A 7,073-nucleotide genomic window follows, 5' to 3' on the forward strand; every position below is an offset into this window, starting at 1 on the left:
CAGTGAGGGCCAGGTTGAGCAGGAAGAAGAACATGGGCGTGTGCAGGTGGTGGCCGCAGGGGCAGAGCCCCAGTGTTTCACAGGCAGATGAGAGCTGGCCCTCAGGAAGCCAAAGGAACCTGGACAGTCCTGGCAGCTTTTGTCTGGGAGCTATCCTTGGATATTAGGAATATTAGAGGCAGATTCCCAATTGTGGCCATAGACAGCTGGACTTCAAAGATGCTTTTTTCAATGGAAAGACAAACACATCCCTCCAGTGTTTTGAAGGCAGGTAAGAGGTGGACCCCAAGATGCCAAGGCCATCCAGAGCTGTCTTTGCTGGCAGGTTTCCTATGGGAACAATCTTCAGATATAATCAGATATAGAGGCAGATTCCCAATTTCAGCCATGAACCCCTGGAGGAGAGGGAGAGTTCTTTCCCACAGGAAGAACTCCAGAGTTTTAGGGGCAGATGAGAAGCAACCCTCAACATGCCATCTCAGCTGCACCAGTCAGGCCCAGCCAACCAGACCTGTTCCATGTTCTTGGATCCTTGGGGCCCTGCAACATCACAACTGCCCTTTGGTTCCACAAGTCCCCGTAGTATCACAAGAGATCTTTGTTTCCATGAGGCCCAGTGATATCACAATGGTCTCCTTGGCTCTGCAGTGCCACAATGGCCCCTTGCTTCCATGAGGCCTTGCAGTGTCAAAATGGTATTCCTTGGTTCCATGGGACTGTGCAGAGTGCCACAATGGTCCCTTGGTTCTATCGGGCTCCCCAGGATCACAATGGCCCCTTGGTTCCACAAGGCCTGGCTGTGGCACACTGGCCATTTGCTTCCATGGGGACCCATTAGTGTCACAATGGCCCCTTGGTGCCATGGGGACCTAGAATGCCAGAATGGTCTCATTGCTTCCAGGAGGCCCTGCAGTGTCACAGAGAGCTCCTTGGTTCCACAAAGCCCTGCAAACCTCTTGTTTCAACACGGCCTCAAAGTGTCAGAATGGTCTCCAGGATTCTATGAGGTCCTGCAGTGTCACAAGGGCACCGTGCTTCCATGAGGCCCTGAAATATGGAATGGCGCCTTGATTCCATTGGGCTCCTCACTGTTACATGAGTTCTTAGTTCCACGGAGCCCTGCAGTGTCACATGGCCCCTTGGTTCCAAAGGGTCACAAACTATTGTAATGTTCTCCATGATCCCATGAGGTCCCTCAATGTCACAATGGACTTTTGGTTCCATGAGCTTTCATAATGCTCAACAGCAGTCTCCTTGGTTCTGCAGTTTTATAACTGACCCGTGGTTCCAGGAGGTGCCTCGCCTCCCACAGCTTCTCAGGGACCCTTTTCCCCCTCAAGGTCCCTAATAGCCCTTCATGGCCCCTCAGAGCCCCTTATGGCCCCTCAAATCTCCTCATGACTCCTCATGACCCTTCACAGCTCATAGCCCTCATGGCCCCTCACAGCCCCTCATGGCCCCTCACAGCCCCAGGCCTGGGGCTCCTCCCAAAGGAGAAGGGGTCAGGCCCTGCTTGTTCTCCTTTGATTTTGGTCACTTCACAACAACCAGTAAAGAAAGGCTGAAATGGAGCCTTTCCTCAGCGTTTCCCTCAGGGTTCATTGCGGGCTGAAGCTCTGTGCTGGCGCTGGCCCGAGCACCAACATCCCTGCAGCCGCCAGGCCTTTGCTGTCCCCCCGTGTCCGTCGCTGTCCCCGAGTCCCGCCCGGCTCTGGCAGCAGCAGCAGCCACAGCGCAGCGGGCGCCGGCCCAGCCCAGCCGGGGCTCCCGGGCAGGAGCAGCAGCAGCGCCAGCCCCTTCCCACCTGCTCCTGCCTCGGCTCCCAAAGGCTTTTTCCAGCTGAATCCTGGAGCAGAGCAACCAGCACCCACACACAGCCCTGACTCCTCAGGGCCCGCCTGTGCTGCCCTGAGCCAGCCCTCAGAGGAGGAAAGGATCGGGTTCCAGCGCTGTTTTCAGCACTGTTTTACTCACCCTGAGCTGACAGCAGGAGGCTGCTGCTGCCGCCTTTGCCTTGAGAATTGGAGATCATGGCTGCTCTTGTCCCTCTTCTGCTTCCCACTTGACTTTTATCTGTAAAACTGCAATTGCCTTTTTTGATCAGTGCTCCCCAGAGTGTTTTGAGATGGGGAACTCTGGCTTTTTTTGTCACAGGCATCATGATTAGCAGATCTTGAAATGCTCACAAGTCCCTGAGCACTAAGTCAAGGAGAATTAAAGCCACACATGCCACATTTGCAGTGCTCAAACACAGCCCTGTTGCTGCTGCTGCTGGAATAGAATCAACTGACAGAGGCCATGACAGAAATTGCCTCTGGAGTGTCAAATCAAATGAAAAAATCCACCAGGAGAAAACAAAACCAGAACTTCTCGACTCGCTTCATTGTTTCTTCTGAGCAGCAGCAGAAATGGAGACGCCCAGAGATATTCCCAGCTGTTGCTGGTCCCAGCTGGAGCCCAGCCTGCTGCCCAGTCCCAGCGGGAACCTGAGCCCAGCCCGGGGAGCTCCCGCGGTGTCGGGAGCTCAGCGCACGTGGGGCCAGGCCCAGAGCCCCGGGCATGGCCGCCCATTGCGGGGCAGCGGCGCAGACGGAATGTCCTGCGGCCCAAACCTCCTGCTCCTGCCACACAGCGCCCAGCCTTCTCCCCCTCCTCCTCCTCTCCCAGCACGGCACAAATTCCAGCTCGGAGGAGGCTTCCCCAGAGAGGGCTCAGGCTCCTGGTTCAGCCTCAGTGTCCCTGCAGAGGAACACGGCATCTTTCAGGCACTTCCACAAGCTCAGGGTTCTCATTTCATGGGGAATTTGGGATGAAAATGGCTTTGTTAGGAAGGACAAAAGCGAAGGGAATGGATTGGAAATCCTTAGGGAAAATGACCATTCTTACAGGCAAAGTTCACCAAGTAATTCCCTGCATTTCTCCTTTTCAGATTCTTTCAGTCATCTTCTGAGAGGTCCAGCTTGTTCTGGTGCTTTCCATGAACTGATTGTACTTGTGATTTATAGCAATGTATGAGATGTAGAAGCATCTGAGCTGAACACAGAAAGAAACTCTGTCTGTCAGCCCATTTTCATCTTCCAGATCACTTTCAAGATGTCCATGGGGATGTTGGAATGATTATCACACGGCTCTCCATTTCTGGCTGCAGGCTCTGGAGATTCTTTTTGTGCATTCAGTCAAGCTTGCATTCCGTAACAATTCCTGGTAGCCCGTCATGTTCTCTTAGGGTAGAACAGTAACAATGAAAACATTACCAATGACACAACTGCCCAGCCCACAAGGGAAAGAAAGAAGAAGCTGTTAAGTTTTTAAATATTTGTCCTGCTTTGCTGCAAGAGTTGTGCTGCACGCACGGCGGGGAAAGCCAAGAGAAGCTGCAGTTGGTGGCACATCTTGTGACAGAAGCTGCTCCTCGTTCTCCAGGAAAGGTTCTTGGAAAGAGCAAACAGGACTGTGGAGAAGATTCTGGGAAAAGTGAAACAGCTTTTAAGAATTGAAATAAGAATGGAAAGAAACAATCCAAGATGTTTTATTTATTTTTATGCTCCCCTTTTCCATCTTGCACTACTTCTCCTTCCCATTAATTCCAAATGGATCTTACCTCTAAGATCCATGACTTGGCAAGTTTTAGATACTCTAAAATACCATGACCTGCACACTGTTTTCCTTCCCCTGTATTTTTTGGAAAGCAATGCTGGAGAGGTAAGTGCAGTGCTTGGGTCAGGTACAAATTCTGCATTGAGGGAATGTGCTCTGATAGTGTTTGACCCTCAGCAGGGACAATGCACAGCAGTGACCGAGGGGATTCCTGTGCCGCTGTGCAGGAGTCCAGACTCTGAGTCTTGGCTGAACACAGCAAAGTTCCCGTGTTTGGACAGGCTCAGGGGCTGCCCCTGGAGATTGTGGGGCTTGGCACGAGGGCAAACGTGTACCGGACAAACAGACACGGGGACAAACTGCCCCAGTGCTTCAGTTGCAGCGGCAGTAGCGGCAGGAGAGGCACAGGGAGTGAAATCAGTGAAAGAAGCGACTCTATCGACTCCCTCTTGCTTCTCCTCTCCCTCTCCCACTGTCCCGCACCCTCTCCCGGTCTCCCTTTCCTGGTGTCCCATCCTCTTCCCGTCTCTCTCCCTCCCTGTGCCAGGCCGAGCCATACCCCAAGCCCACCCCTGGCCCTGGGCGGGGCTGCCCCATGCCCGGCCCCGGGTGTCCCGCCTTGGTCTCGCTTCCGCCCGGCTCTGGCCGTACTGGCAGTGGCGCTGCTGGGCGGGCATCAGTGCCTGGGGCTGGAGCGGCGTCACCTGCCTTTGGCTCTTCCTGGCCCGAGCCTGGCCCCGACCCCAACCCCGACTCCAGCCCCGACCCCAGCCCCGGCCCTGACCCCAGCCTCAGCCCTGGCCCCGGCTCCTCCCGGGGCCCATGGACGACACAGGCAGCACAGCTGCTCCCGTCTCCTCCGCTGCGGCTTTCCCAGCCCGAGCTCCGCCACCCGGCAGTGCAGCTGCCGCCTCAAGCCTCCCGTGTCCTGTTCCAAAGAGCGAATGCCTGGGGATCCTGGCCCGGGGCAGGTGAGGGGTGCTCGGGGCCGATGCTGGCCCCAGGCCGAGCACTGACAACCACAACCTGCCTACAGGGAAGGTGCAGCAGGGCCTGAAGGAGCAGTACCAGCTGGGCTCGCTGCTGGGGCGCGGTGTCTTTGGCAGCGTTTTCTCGGCAACGCAGCTTTTGGACAGTGCCCCGGTGAGCGGCGGACACGGCAGCGGGTGGAGGAGGAGAGAGCGGAGGATGAGGAGGAGGATGGGGCTGGGCAGGGCAGGCGGCGAGCTCAGCCCGCTGCTCCCCATGGCTTGCAGATCGCCATCAAAAGGGTGCCATGGAGCCGCATCCGCCACTGGGACAAGCTGGTGAGTGAGTGGGGCAAGCGGCAGAAGTTGAAGCATGCCGGGCGGGGATGAGCAGAGGCCCAGCAGGGTGGAAGCTGCTGGGACGCCTCGAGGGGGAGCGGGCACGGGGCCAGCTCAGGGCACAGAGCATCCCGGGCTGGGTGAGGGGCTCCCCAGCCCTGGCACAGCATCAGCCCCCACTGATGACATCATGCTCCTCCCACAGCCCGACGGCACCAGTGCACCCCTGGAGATCGTGCTGCTGGACAAGGTGTCCACTAGCTTCCCTGGCATCGTCCAGCTGCTGGAGTGGCTTGAGCTCCCCAAAGACATCTTGATGGTTCTGGAGTGGCCAGAGCGGTCTCAGGACCTGCAGCATTTCATTCGGGCACGGGGGTTCCTGCCCGAGGAGGTGGCGCGGCAGCTGTTCCGCCAGGTGCTGGAGGCCATGCGGCACTGCACCAGCTGAGGGGTCCTGCACAGGGACATCAAACCAGGGAACATCCTGGCTGACCTGGCCACCGGGCAGGCCAAACTGATCGACTTTGGCTGTGGCACCTACCTGCAAGACACAGCCTACACTCACTTTGCAGGTGAGCCCATGCAGGGGTGTGCTCCTGGTCCCGGCATCTCACAGCCCAACATCTCATAGCCCAAAATGGTTGTGGCAGCAGGGATTCTCCCTTTTGCTGCCCTTCATGGCACTGAGATTGTAGCCGAGTTGCTTTTGAGCAGGGCTGAGTGGGGAGCCAGCTTCCAGCCCTGCTGGCAGCCTTTGCCCACCACTCTGCCCAGAACTGGGGCTGGGGCTGGGGCAGCCAGCCTGACAAAAACACCTGTGCGTGGGGGTAGCAGAGAGAGGGGACCAGAACCAGTGCCCCAGCCAGTCTGGTGTGCAGGTGAGAACTGCTGTGGACTGCTCCACTCACCTGGTTTGCTTTGGGTTCATAATGTTTTTTGGGGCAATGCAGGCAGGGAGGATGAAGACATGGTTTTTCCCCAACTCTGTGTGGGTATTTATTGTCATAGTTGGGCCTTGCCAGGGCTTCCGCTGCCCTCTTCCGACACCAGTGGCTTCTCTTCCAGCCCTGAGTCTGTACACCAGTCCCAGGTGATGGTGAGAGGGCAGTGGGTGACCCCGTGTGCCACTGGTGCAGCCCCCACACGCCCAGGGATGCTGGGGCCAGGCTCTGGAGCAGCAGCATCCCCCTGCTGAACTCCATCTGTATTCCATAGGAACACCATCATACAGCCCCCCGGAATGGGCCGTTTGGCTGACACTGTGGCGAGCCAGCTACCATCTGGTCCCTGGGCATTGTGCTGCACCAGATGGTCTGTGGGAAGATGCCTTTCAGGAGGGGCCAGAACATCAGCTGGGACCATCAGCTCTCGCTGCCACAACGGCTCTCTCCAGGTGGATCCTCATCTCTGGGCATGGGGGGAAAAACAGTGCTGGGAGACAGCAGCAGGCTCGTGAGCATCCTGCTGTGGCAGCTGCTGAGGAGGTGGCACGTGTCCTGCTCTCCTCCAAAACAAGGAATTGATGGGAAAGTTTAGCTCAGCTCTGAGCACATCCAGCATGGCCTGGGCATGTGAATAGTGGGGCAAAGCCAACAGGAGCCTTCTCCAGCTGATGGGCAGTTTCTGGTTTCTCTGCCCAGAGTGCCAAGATCTGATCAGGCAGTGTTTATCCATGCTGGACTTGGAAAGGCCCTCATTAGAAGAGCTGTTCTGTGATCCTTGGATGCAGGATATTCTTCTGCCGTAGAAGAAGGGAGAGAGCCACAGGCACACTTTGATCCTGGGCCTGGGTAAGTTAGAGCTCCACACATGCTTTGGCAATGAGAAGCAAAGGAACCCAGACTTTTTTTGTCCTGCCTGTGTCACTGCCCAGGGGTCATCAAATGGGAACACACAGCCCTTGTGCTGGAGCTGAGCTGCTCTGCCCAGCACTGGTGGCCGCCATCCAAGCTGCTTTTGCTTGTCCTGGTTCCCTGACACCTGGGGCCCTGGGCAGAGCCCTGACAGCCTGGTCTGAGCCCAGGGAAGGAGAAGGAGCCCCTGGAGAAGCTGCACCAGGTGGGAATGCTGCTGCTGCTGGAGACAGCGAGGATGACATAAAGGATGACAACCTCTTCCTCCACCTGGCCACTGGCCAGCTGAAGATGATGGACTTCAATTGTGGCACCT

This window comes from Passer domesticus, chromosome 29, assembly GCF_036417665.1.
Source record: "Passer domesticus isolate bPasDom1 chromosome 29, bPasDom1.hap1, whole genome shotgun sequence".
In the NCBI taxonomy this organism is placed as follows: domain Eukaryota; kingdom Metazoa; phylum Chordata; class Aves; order Passeriformes; family Passeridae; genus Passer; species Passer domesticus.